This window comes from Pezoporus occidentalis, unplaced genomic scaffold, assembly GCF_034315485.1.
Source record: "Pezoporus occidentalis ecotype Australia unplaced genomic scaffold, CSIRO_AGI_Poc_V1 ctg63, whole genome shotgun sequence".
NCBI classification, from domain to species: Eukaryota; Metazoa; Chordata; class Aves; order Psittaciformes; family Psittacidae; genus Pezoporus; species Pezoporus occidentalis.
Window position 1 is genome coordinate 1,909,683 of NW_026915977.1, and position 13,675 is coordinate 1,923,357.

Sequence of the window (13,675 nt, forward strand, 5' to 3'; positions counted from 1 at the left end):
TGTTCATTCCTTGGCTCCCAGTGTCATGGTTTAAGCCCAGACTGTTACTCAGAAACCATGCAGCTGTACTCTCACTCCCCCCTTTCTCCCCCCACTCCCAGAGGGATGGGGAAGAGAATCTAAAGGATGTAACTCCCACAGGTTGAAATAAGAACAGTCCAGTAACTAAGGTATAATACAAATCACTACTGCTACCACCAATAGTAATGATAAGGGAAATAACAAGGGAAGAGAATACAACTGCTCACCACCCGCCGACAGATACCCAGCCTGACCGAGCAGTGATCTAACCCTTCCAAGTAACTGCCCCCAGTTTATAAAGTGGGCATGCCATGCTGTGGTATGGAATACCAATTTGGTCAGTTTGGGTCAGGTGTCCTGTCTCTGATTCCTCCTGGCTTCCCCTCCCTCCCTGGCAGAGCACGAGACTCACAAAGTCCTTGGTCAGACTAAACATCCCTGAGCAGCAGCTAAAAACATTGGTGTTATCTGCACTGTTCCTAGGCTGAAAGTCAAAAACACAGCACTGCGCCAGCTACTAAGAAGGAGAAAAATGACTGTTACTGCTGAACCCAGGACACCCAGCACAAGAGACACAGGGGCAGAATGGAGAGAGTCCAGCCAAGGGCTACAAACATGGACTGGAGCATCTCTGCTATGAGAAAGAAAAAGCTCAGGGGAGATCTTATCAATATCTATCAATACCTAAAGGAAAAGCACAAAGAAGATAAAGCCAGACTCTTATTGGCATGCAGTGACAGGACAAAAACTCATAGGCACAACGGGTTCCTCCAAACATCAGGAAACACTTTTTGACTATGAGAGCAACTGAGCACTGGCACCGGTTGCCTAGGAGGGCTGTGGAGTCTCCCTTCTTGGGGATACTCATAAGCCACCTAAGACACAGTCCTGGGCAACTAACTTTAGGTAGCCCTGCTTGACCCAGGGTATGGGACCAAATAAGCTAAAAGGGTCCCTTCCAACCTCATCCACTCCGATTTATTTTACATTATGTACTGCTGTGCTTGAATTTCTCATCTCTTCCCAGTCTTACCTGAAGAGAAAAATTACAAAATGTTAAGACTTCCTTATCATGCAGAATTCTTCCAAAGGTTTCCAGCTTTAAATCTGTCATTAAATAATAGGTTGTTTCTACAAGTTAGATTAATGGGATTCTTAAATGCATTTAAACTGAAATCAGGTTAACATTATAAAATATTTTAAATTAAATGCAATACTTGGCATGGATATCACCATTAAGAAAAGAAGTTAGCTATTGAAAATACTACTGTGATGCTAACAAATCTTATTATCAGTGACTATTCCAACTTACCCCTGTTTTAACACAGGACCAATTGCCCTCCAAAATAAGTCTCTATCCACTGACTGAATTTGGAGTCCAGAAAACTAGCTTAGTCTTTTGGTCTTTGGATAGCTGGTCTAATGTGTGATGAGATTATTTCTGTCCCTGTACCTATGTATTATCTACTTATACCCTCCTCTTCCTCAAGCCTTTTCCTGGTCCTCATCTGTAATTGTTTTTCCAAGTACCTTTCTAAGAGAGCCCACTACTGAACTTGATCCCCACCAGTAACTACCCGCGCACATTGACCCACAAAGTGCTTTAGGTGTTACACCCTTCCATAAACTTCCAGCTCAGAAATCCACTCACTCTTTATTTGTAAAATCTCCAAGTATTTTATACATACACATGCACTCGGAAATCACAGAAGCTAAAAGCGTCAGTAGAAAGGGACCTCTGAAGGAGGTCCAATTTCATGTGGACCAATTTGAAGGGTCATAATTAGAGAGCTTTTAAAAGGTGATCATTCATAAAAAAAAAGAGCTGACACAAACTAACAGAACCCCTTTAAAGCACCATGAATTTAGGGCTCTGAATCTCTCCAGTCATCATTCTGTCAAACTGGTGTTAGTATCTACTATTACCGCCAGCAGATGTAAACCACTCATTCAGCACTTACAAAGAAGAATCCTTTCCAAACTCTACAGTACTCTAGACACACATAACAATCATTCCTTTTAATTGCTCAAGCAATGATTAATTCTCTGGCCTTCCTTTGTTATATACCATCCCCACATATGGGAGTGTGGACTGGAAGTAGGCAAGCACGTACCCATTTTCATTAATATTTAATGTAAAGCTTCAATTGGACAGCACCAAGCAAACTTTGTCTTTTATTTTATATTATGGAAGGAAATACTGTATCCAGTTTATCTTTTGCATTAGATTGAAAGTGAAAACTAAGAACATTTTTCACACAAACCAGAAAGGAATGGTTACAGCTGTATAAAACAGGTGGAGAGGCGCACAGTAGGCAGTTTGCATACCATGATAATGCCTCTATACCATTAAGCTCTTGCATAAGGATGCTTACTAGCTATGCTTAGAAAAGAACAATAATAAACCAAATAATTTTGTCCATTAGAAAGCAAAAAGACATTCATTCCACCACATTGAGCAATTTTGAAGGAGCAGTAAGGAATAGTCCATTTTTGGCATCATACTTGGTGGTTTCCATTACTTATACAGTTATTACTCTCAGGAGGTGCATAACTGGTTGTCTAATTGGTTAGCCAATGTCTTGAATAATTACTTATTAAGCAGAAAATATGCCAGTAGTAATTCTATGCTCACAAAAAACAGTATGAAAATATTTCAAAAAAGGCAATTACAAACCTGTCTCCAGATTGCTGTCATTACTTCTTCCCATTAGAAAGCCAGTTCTTTCATGAAAATGCTCAGGAAAGTGTTTGCACTTCTAAACGCACCTATTAAATGACAGCAGAATGGCTGATGGGAGAGGGAGATTAGGGCTGGAGGAACTTGCATTTGGATTTCTCCTGCACTTCCAGGCATCCGGGGTATCTCTGGCCGGTCAACTGATGAATGCCAACATGGTTCTCTGCAGCACTTGGCAAAAATATTGAATAGCTCAAATAGGATAAAACATTTCTATACACTGACAATTCAAACCCTGTATCATAGCTGAGTAGTGATAGATTGAAGTGTCTTGTTAATGAGGTCTTACTGCTTGCAACACCTGAACAGGCCCAGATATTTCTACACATGTGAACATAACCACTCTGTGCCCTACACACTAAGCTGTGAAAAGTTGCTTTCTTTAGACAAATGATACTGCAAAGACAAACAAAATACAACTCTAAGCTATTTAGCAACAGTGGGGACAAGCATAAATACACTATATAGTCTTTAGTTTTAAAAGGACCGATTTACAAAGACTGTTTTTAAAAGGTACATTATCAGTTTAGGGAAGTCCCTTTCTGTCATTTAATGGAAATAGCACTTACAGGAAGGGAGTGTATAAGAGTCGTGGTGGTGTTAACTCCAGCCAGAAGCACAGTGCTTATCTGGAGGGTGTTAAAACGGATGCTAACTGTAGTATCGCTTAGGAAAAGAAATACTACCTGAGACTAGGAGCTTTTACCTCAGGGTGGACATGACCTGAAGACCCAAGCTAAGCCTCTTGCCAGCCAAGAACATCTCATACAAACAACAAAACAACAGACTATTCACCCTTCAATAAAACCGGGCATATAACCACAGCCAGAACTGCAACTAACCAGAATCCAAGATAAGGGAACAGAGAGCACCCTTAGCATGCATTTCATTGTTTTAGGTTAACTGGGTATCAGAAAACCACCTACCACCTTCATATGCAGCATGGCTCACATTAGAGAGCTAAATGTGATTGCCCCTCTCACATCAGACAAGGGCACATGAAGATTTGAAGCCCTTCAGAATTCAGTTCTTTAAGGAAATGAAAGAATTGCAGGTATTTCTTTAAACTCTCTGCTTCTGCAAAACTTTCCCCAACTATTTTTAATATTGTACAGACAGATCACTTCAGCAGGGGAATATCTCAGTCTAGCTCTTTGAAGATGTGAGAAATTCAGGAACTCATGAAATATTCTACTAAGGGGTAGGCCAACCATTTACTTTCCGAAGTGTTACAACATTCTGTACTCAAATATTTTTCCTGTCATATAATTTTACAGATTACATCTGTATTTCAAATTCAGCATTGGTACCTTCTGCTGAGTTTCCTATGCACTGACATACTTCCTCAAGTTACCACTTTTTACAGTGTTCACAATAAAACGGTCAGTTCTACTTATTCTGGCCAGCAATAAGGAACTGTACTCAGTAATTCCTCCTGCACAGTAGAGTTGTGATTGTCAACTTCAAACCTAAGTGAAATAGCACATTCTGCTACACTACACTATGAAGCACAGGCAGGCTGTGACCATGTGTAGCGTAACACTATTATCTGAGCTATGACTATGATCTGCTATTGAGTAACATGTGGGATAAATATGCCACTTAATACATTGTAAGAATTAAATGAGCATGCTCTCCAAATACCAAACCAATTATCTAGTTCATAATGGACTGCCCCACTACTAATTTTTCCAAAGTCATCATTATATTTTGCTTAAGAACTCCCTAATGTACTGGTAGAAAGAGAAGAACATGCTGGATTTGTTCTCTGAGTACATTTATTCCAAAACCTACACAGCAGCTCAAGCATGAGACATCTAGACATTTGAAAACAGCACAGATGCACACAGCAGCTGGGTTTTGTTTGTTTGTTTGTTTGAGGTGGGTGTTTGGTTTTGGGGGGTTTTGTTTGGTTTAGGGAGTGTATTTTGTTCTGGTCTGATTGTGTTTTTATGATCACAGATCCTGCAGCAGATGTTTTGCAACAACAGGCGAAGTTCAGGCTGGATATAAGGAAGAAGTTCTTTATTGTGTGAGTGGTGAGGCCCTGGCACAGATTTCCCAGAGAAATGGTGAATGCTCCATCCCCGGCAGTGTTCAAGGTTGGACAGAGCCTTGGGTGACATGGTCTAGGGTGAGGTGTCCCTGCCCATGGCAAGGGGTTGGAACTAGGTGATCTTAAGGTCCTTCCCAACCCCAACCATTCTATGATTCTATGAACAAACTGAGCAGCTGATACCATCTAGTCTATGCCAGTATTACCAAGTTACAAGCAAGATTCATTTTCACAACATTTTAAATAAATGCGAGCAGATGATAAAGCATGATTTAAGATAGCATGACATGAGAAAAAAAAAAGGTAGCTACAGCAGTAGCTATTCCACACAGCCAAACTCAGCCTAAAGAGTGAAATGCAACAGTGAGACATTCTCCTAAACTGTGTTTTTACGGTAAGTGCCCCCAGGGGTCACAGTCCTCCCACTTTAATTGACTAAGAAAATTACTAAACTATATGCAATAAGCCAACTTTTAACAGAAAAAGCAAAAGCTTTTGTCTCAGCTTTCACGTGAATTAGAGCAGGTCCTAGGTTAATAATTTGATGTTTATTTCCTCTGCAGGTTTTATAATAAAAATCTGCCTTCCAAGAGGTAAAATTATTATTTAATCTTTTGGGGTATTAAAATTCAAAGCAAACACCACATTGCACAGTTGATAACTAATCGGAACTACTCTCCTGCTGACAGTCCTTTGCTGTGAGATTCTATAATGTCCTAATGTATATTTTTGTCCTCTAATTAGCACAGGTGTGTAACACTGACAATCCATCTTCAACCTTGCTTCTTGTTTGCCTTTGGCTCAGTTTAAATGGAAATAGAGGTAGAAAAGAAATCCTCAGGAAAAGGGAGAGGGATTTAATTGGGGGGGGGAGGAGGTGTTCGTAAATATTTAATCTATGTGCAATGCACATTCTGGAAGAAAAATGGAATTTATGAGTACAGTCTTACAACTGTATTACTCCAATATAAGAAAGAGATAACGCTATTCAATGCTTAACACTACTCATTCTTTTTACATTTCAAGAATAGAAATATACATCACCTAGTTTTAACACCTCAATCTGGCTGTAAAATTGCTTAGCCCCAAACACTTCTCATCCTGATACTAAGATTATTCATCAGAGCTTGGTATTAAACACTTTGGAAAAATCCAGCTATCCATTTTGGCAAAGGGAGAACTGAGCTCTTTGCCAATACTGTTGCCACCTGGCATGCTGAACAGAAACAGATTTGACAAGTCATCATTTAGTTATGTCACTGAAAATCCCCTAAATTTAGAGGTTTTGGTTGCACTACCTGTGATCTGTTCTCTCTGAGTCTGAAAGGGAAATTCACAGATTCATAGGATTAAAGGGACTGAAGAAACTTGCAGTTTATCCTCCTGTGAAGCAGAATCAGCTACACCTGCAATTCTTCATGATGGATATTTTTAACCTATTCTTGAAAGTCTCCAAAGTTGGCAGCAAGGCTCCATATTTTCTAGTAGCTTATTATGCTAGCCCTTCATTTTCAGTGGCTTTCCCCTGCAATTGCCTAATATGAGTCTTCCCAGCCACCAAGTCAAGTCACTGCTATGCAAGCAACAGCTGATAAGTAGCAAAAAGATTCTTTTCTATAAGGCCATGTAGAGAAGATACTATAGTTCCTGCACCCCACCCAACTTACCCTCTATTTAGAGTATGGAATCATCTACAAGACCAGACTGCATCAGGCCAAACTGTCAACTAGCATAGTATTTTCTTTCCAATAGCAGTAAGTGACACATGGGTTAGAAAAATCCTGTAAAAACTGGATATGTAAAGAAATACCTCATTCTTAATGTTCCCCAAACTTTCAGCAGTCTGGAGCTTGCTGACATTAAAATTGGTTTTAGAGGATTGTATTTTTTTTTGCTTGTGTAACATTCTTTGGAGGTTCTGCAGTTTAGTTATTTATTAGATAGAAAGAAAAAGTTGAATAAACATCCAATAACCACCTTTTCCTATACCAATGACTGTTTCGTACTCCCTATCACATTGTAATTACAACAGCCTCAGGTCACACTGCCCCTCCTCATAGTTAATGGTTTCCAGACCCCTGTTTGTCCCAAAGCTCATGTAGTCTATGGCCTTCTTGGAATACAACACCCCACACCGGAAAGTGTCACACAGGATTAAATCCTCAGTTTGATGGCTGTGCCCCTCCTCAGATTTTTCTGACTCATTATTTGTGTGTCAAAGTAAAACCTTGCATTTGTCTGTAGTGAACAGCATCCTCTAAACGTTTTCACACTGTATGTTAAAACTGGTAAAATTCATTTGAATTTGGTTTTTTTTTCCTTTCAAAGTACCTGCAGCTACCAAAAATTTAATGACCTTAGGCTGTGATTTATTCTCTCAAAAACTGACTGCAATATTGAGTGATGTCAAATCAAGAACTCCAGAAAAATTCTCCTAAAGTATTTTTCTGTTTTGGTAATATATCTCTGGTAACTATTCCTATATGTTTTTTCCAAGACAGTTTTGTACCCATCTTGGCATATTTCAAATTATATTTAGGGCATGGATTCCTGGGATGCTTATGAGAATGTCAGGTGAAAACATTTACTAAAATTCTTATCATTACTTACTAAAAGATGAAAACCACCACTCATAACACCGCTGTTTCAGACCCTCACCTTTGTCTACAACACTTGTTAATGTGTTGTAGAAGGAAACTGGATCAATTGACCTTTATCCATATCCACTATTCATCTTCTTGTTTTCTTGTTAAGATATGAAAAGCTGATTTTCCTACTTTTTTACCTGAAGGGATCAATCAGCAACTCCCAGGGTTTCTTCCCCTCCCCTTCTCTTTTGAAGGATGAACAGCAAATTCTCCCCTTACCGGCCCTCTGGTACCTCATCTATTCCTCAAGCCATAACTGCTTTAGAGATCGCTGTCACCTCTTAAGTACCTAGAATGAGGTTCACTGGGAGCAGATGTTTAAAAGCCTCTAAATTACAATTAGAAAGTGTTAATGTATTCTCTGTTGAGGGCTTGTGTGTTTCTCAGTGGCTGGTTATGTATAATAGCCCAATGATGTGTATGGTTGTGGGGTTGTTTTTTTTCCTCATAGACATAAAATACCTTGACAGATGACATAAGATGCTCTGACAGAGACTTGGGTGACAAGGTCTAGGATGAGACATCCCTGACATGGCAGTGGGGCTGGAACTAGATGATCTTAAGATCCTTTCCAACCCAAACCATTCTACGGATGAGGAAAAAAGGGGGGGAATGCTGCAGCCATACCAGCACATTGATTTGCTATTTTACCCCTCTTCTGAGTATGAGCTAGGTATTTTCAGAGCCTTCTAGCACTGATCTACTTGTTACTCTTGATGTCCCTTGTGTGTGTGTGCTTTGGCTTTTCTCATTGGGTACCAAATAAATTTTTATGCTTTCTCCTGTCACTTCTCCAGACTCATCAGTGACATGGTTTAGTGATGGACTCAGAAGTCCTGGGTTAAAGGCTGGACTTGATGACCTTAAAGATCTTACCCAACCAAGCTGGTTCTATGGTTCTATGTCTACATGCAACATACTGGCATAGTTGTTACAGATTTCTTTGTGTCAGTTCCACGGAGTAAGATTGTGCAACAGAAAAAATAGCAGATGATTAGGAAAGGGGCAAAGAATAACTGAGGATATATCAGATATGGTAGCACTAGTACAACATCTTATATTGGAAAAAGATACCTGAAGCAGTAGATAAGAAAAAAAGTATAAAATCACAACTGACAAGGAGAAAATACATTGGAAAATACTGATGGTGCCTCCTTCCATAGAAGAACTAATGACCACAGATCGGCCGAAGTTAACAGAAGAACTAAAAGCAAAACAGAAGGATGTATTTACCTGAGCTGCAGAATCCTTTCCGAAGGATGCTATGGATGTCAGGAGCTTACAAAGACTCCAGAGATTGTACAAGCTTTTGAACCAAAAGTTTGGTGAGAGTTGCTTACCAACACAGAAACCACTATGTTCACTGGAAGAAAATTCAGTGCATTGCTAAAATACATTGGAAATATATGTTTTCTACTCAACAGCCTTCTCACTTTTACAGGAAGAGATTTATGATGAGATTAAAACATTCCATTCACATTGGGTGTCTCCTCACAGCCACAAGAATAATCTTTGCTCTTTCAAACACTCCCTCACCACAATCCACATGGCAAACTTATCTATTAATTTCTCACAGCACAAACTAATAGGCACAGGTGTTGATTCCACCACCCCTATAACAACCGCTGTGGAACAGACCTTTATAGATAGGGCTTCAAAGCATACACGGGGTGGCACAGCTTTGCTTGTACAGCAAGAAAATCACAAGCCCATCTTAAACAGCAAGGCTTTATCCTACCCATATTGTCACCACATTCAAGTCTTGTCTTTGCAATCTTTATAGACATTTCCTATTTACATAAGCAGTGTATAAAAATAGTAAGGATAAACCGAACATTTTCTCTAAAAAGAAAATCCTTTCCTTCCTACTCTTTTTCTAGGTCATCTCCCCCTTCATTGCTCAGGAAGAATTAGAATTTGTGCCATGCGTGCAGCTACATTGCAATGACACACACGAAAATCATTAAGAAAATATATGATTAATTACTACCCAACGCATATCAAAGTGGCAGCTACATCCCAAATGAACAATGGGAAAAGACATGCATTGTAGCACCCCTTGAACTGAACCCCAGGAGAAATGCTTTGTAGAAGCTCAGACTTGCAAATGATTAGGATTAATCTAAGCAGAGAGCACAGAAATGAGGGAAGATGCCCTCTGAATATACAAGACTTCCAACTCATGTCACCACAGCAAAGTTTCACAAGCTGTGAAAATAATTAAGCTTTTCTTCCTTTGCCAGTGTAGATTCTTCACTAGCGAATTAAAACCATGCAAGACTAGATAGAAAGCCTGCATGCTGTTAGTAATCTCACTATATGTCTATACAAATCCTTTCCTCAATCTCCTTCCCTCCCCAGTGTAGACTCTTCACTACTGCAAAGGGGACAGTGGCAGTGTTTATGCCTCCTGTAATATAGATCTTGAGAAATCCCCACTATCTACTCTAAGAAAAAGCTAAAAAGATGCTGAATATGTAGTTTCAGGTTTTTTAATTCTTACTCACCTACTGTTAGCAGAAATAAGCCAACAAGCTCAGAAGTTAAAAACAAGAAGGAAACTGGCATAAGGTCAAACAGTACATTTACACAAAACATACAAATCAGGATTAATAATCTAATGTAAAATGCAAGCCAGCACCTCTGGAACATGTTAGAGCATTAAGTTACTGTTTAAAAAGCCCTTTCCTTCTTTAAAACCACTAAACTAGAAAGTAACATTTGGTTAGCAATACATCAGTAGGGATTTCTCCCCCGCCCAGACTAATCCAGCTGGACCTAATTGGATTTAAATCAATTTAAAAAAAGCAGCTTTGACTTAGTTGTATGCTTTCCAGATAAAAACATTTTAAAAGAGAAGATCAGTAGACATTAATATTTAATTCTTATCCTATCATTAAGGGCCTGATTTTGCTGGATTTTAACTGAAAAACATGTTTGAAAGCACTTTCAGACTCAGTCCCTGTTGGCTTTAGATTATATTTGTTCTATCCTACAAAGACTCATACTTCTACATTCTAATCTATCCAATTAACAAGACAGTTTCCATACTGCATCCCTTTGGTCAGTAATTCAACTAACTGAATTACTTCAAATGGCATACAACAAAGTCTTACTCCCCTCCCAGAAAATCATATAGATGGAGATGTTCACAAAGTGCATTCAAGAAATGCAGCCTTTCAGCTCCTACTCTATGTTTTATATATTGAATTCTGGCATCTTGAAGTTCTGGAATCTAAACTAGTTTTTCTTTAGTTTACCATCTAGAATGCCTCTTACTGGGAAGAGCTCTAGTAACTGTCTGTAGACTACCTAAGGATTTCAGGTACTCTTAAATACATATTTAGTATACAGTTGTTTCTGATTTTTAGTGCTTAAGGCTTTCAGTCTAAAGTTGCTATAGATCAATACCTACCAAGAGGTTAACACTATCATGCTGAATATCTTTCACTTTTACTCCTGAAATAAAGGATATATAAAAGGAAAGCTTTGGATTTCTTGGCTGCACAGAAAACAGAGAAGGTTACAATACATCAGTTGACCATACAGGATGGGCAAAAATAGAGTTTCTCTCTAGGGTAAAGTTTATTAGTAAAATCTGTTTGAATAGGTTATACATGCCAACAGCTTGAGAAATGATGTTCCTTTCCCCGTCTATTCCACCAAAAAACCTCAGCAGAACTGAAGTTATTGGATGTCAGTATCGACTAATTCATTTCAGAACCTGCCTAAAAATAAATCCCAAACTTGCTGAATATTTTCTACTTCAGCTGTTTTCAAAGAATAATGAAAGGAAGTATTTTCTGTTTGTACTAAGTTTTTGTTTTGAAATAACTCTGAGAAATTGAGATCAATAGTGACTGCTAGGCTAACCTGAACTTTTAATCTTTTTCCAATTTGCTGATTTGTAAAGGTGTGAAACATGGACATTTTGCCCTCTGATAAATACATTAAACAAACAAGCATGGTGTGGGAGCACTGGTTCTTATCACTTGCTGTTTAGAAAGCTACTGAGCCCAGGGTGATCTTGCTGCATTTTTGGTGCTTTCATAGTTTAGTTCAATAGCATCAATATTACTCTTGAATAATTTGGGGGAAGTAATTGAATCCCTGACTCATTTCCCATGTGTAAAATGAAAACAAATTTGTTTGCAGGACTTTTTTGACTTTGTTTCTTGTGCCAAAAATAATACTAACATTCTCATTATGCCTTGAAAAAAAACTGACTTTGGCTGTTACACAGTATTCTAGTACATGCATCAAATAATAGATTCCTAAAAACATTTATTTCACTATACATCTTAATCAGGCTATTAAAAATATTTCTATAGCTTATTATTATATATGACTGAATGTACATGAATGTTTTGGACTCCAACTTCCACTGATTAATTTAGTTTGGACATCTTTATAATCTTTAGAATTTATCTATCCTTGCAGTTAACTCTTGGCCAATGTGCATCTCCTGAATCCCCAGCTAGTGCTGCAACAACTGCAAAATGAGTTTTCCTAGCATCTGGAATAAGAGGTCACCTAGGGAGGCTTCTGTTGAAACTGGTCCATCTCTTTAGAAAGTACCAGCTACCCAGAACCACAAACTGTAACAACAGTTAAACAGTTACTGTCAGAAAATGCCTAAATCTTTAATGAATGTTCCTTAAAAGCCAACTTTTTTTTGATTCCCCCAGTTAAATGAGTCTTGCTGTAATTAAAAGGATGTCAGAATCCTTGCCAACATTTAACAGGTTTGATTCCCCCTTATAAAACTCAGGGTTATCACCCATCTGACATTTTACAGTGGGAGTAAACTCAGCCATTAGACACAGACATGGAGAAAGGCTTGGTAACCAAAACAGAACTTCACTTAACAGAACAGTCATGATGCTTCCTTCTGTCCTGGTGTTCTATTTTGCTCAGTAATCTGGGAATGCTATATAAAAACTCTCATCTATAACATGCTTTTTAACCTGGAACTTTGAGCCAAGATAGCTTTTACCTGTGCTTTTTTTCTTGACCTCCCCTTCTTCTAATGACACCATTTAAAACCAGTTAATGGAAGCTGGAGAAAGCCTGCCACTTGGCATACTTTGCACTGAAGAAAAACTCTACTACAGCAGCAGCTGAAAGAACTGTCTCTCTATTTGTTTGCCTGCTTCTTTCCAACCTGAAAATCCTTTGCCTGTTTTGATCCTGCTTCTGGAAAATATCTTATGGAAGGGTATAGATTCACCATTAATTGTTCTTTCTCACACCAAGAGCTCACTCCTTGGACTGTTTTGCTCTGGGTTCACCGATGAGAAGATGGTACCTGCGGCACTAACCATACTCAGCTGAATCAATAATATAAGCAGTAAATTCAAAAGAGGCAGGGTTAACTAGATACCTCCAAAGAGTAGTTAAGTTCATAAAGTGAAAGGTTAAGGCATTTGGATTAGCCTTGGTCACTGTGACTCAGAACTTCAACCCACAGCAACTATCCAGGTTGTATTTCTCTAGTCAGAACGAAGAGGCAGACTATTCAGATGTCTAACGGGGTGATGAATGATTTTCTTAGGCTGTGACATTTTCCGACTCTGCAGAGATGAATTTAAGGTCTTTAAAGGTTGAAATAAATTCCTATTTCAGAAAAGGCAGTTAAAGCATTTACTACAATGTGGGGGACATTAATGCCCATTCTCAGCCTCATTTTCCGCAGAAGCCTGAACCAGTCTCCCCTATCCCAGGTGAGTACTGTAAGCACTGTGACACCAGCAAATCTTTCATAGCATGCAGAGAATACCATTTATAGCAGAGATGGAGAGCATTTGAGAGTGAAATTTCCTGTCAAAACAAGAAGAAAAGCATTCGATTCAGCTATTTATCTGAAGGAACATTTACAGTTGTTCCATTTATGGCCTATATTTCAGAGCACTCAACAGCTTAGTGAAAAGGACACTCGTTGGATTTTCAAAATATAATATGTAGACTCTGGTCCAACTCAGCTACAGAAGAGTCTTTAGCCTAAGCAAGTATCTGCATTTCAAACCAGCTTTTTATCCTAATACTTAATGTCCCTCTTTTCCTTCATCTGAATAATCTTGCAGTTTGCTCCACTTCTCCACCCCTCCAGTTTTTGGTAAAAAATGTTATTCACTGCAAGGTTTTCAGCTATATGCTGATACATAAAGACACATACAAGATACAATACTCACAGCCAAGCATATGGCAGCC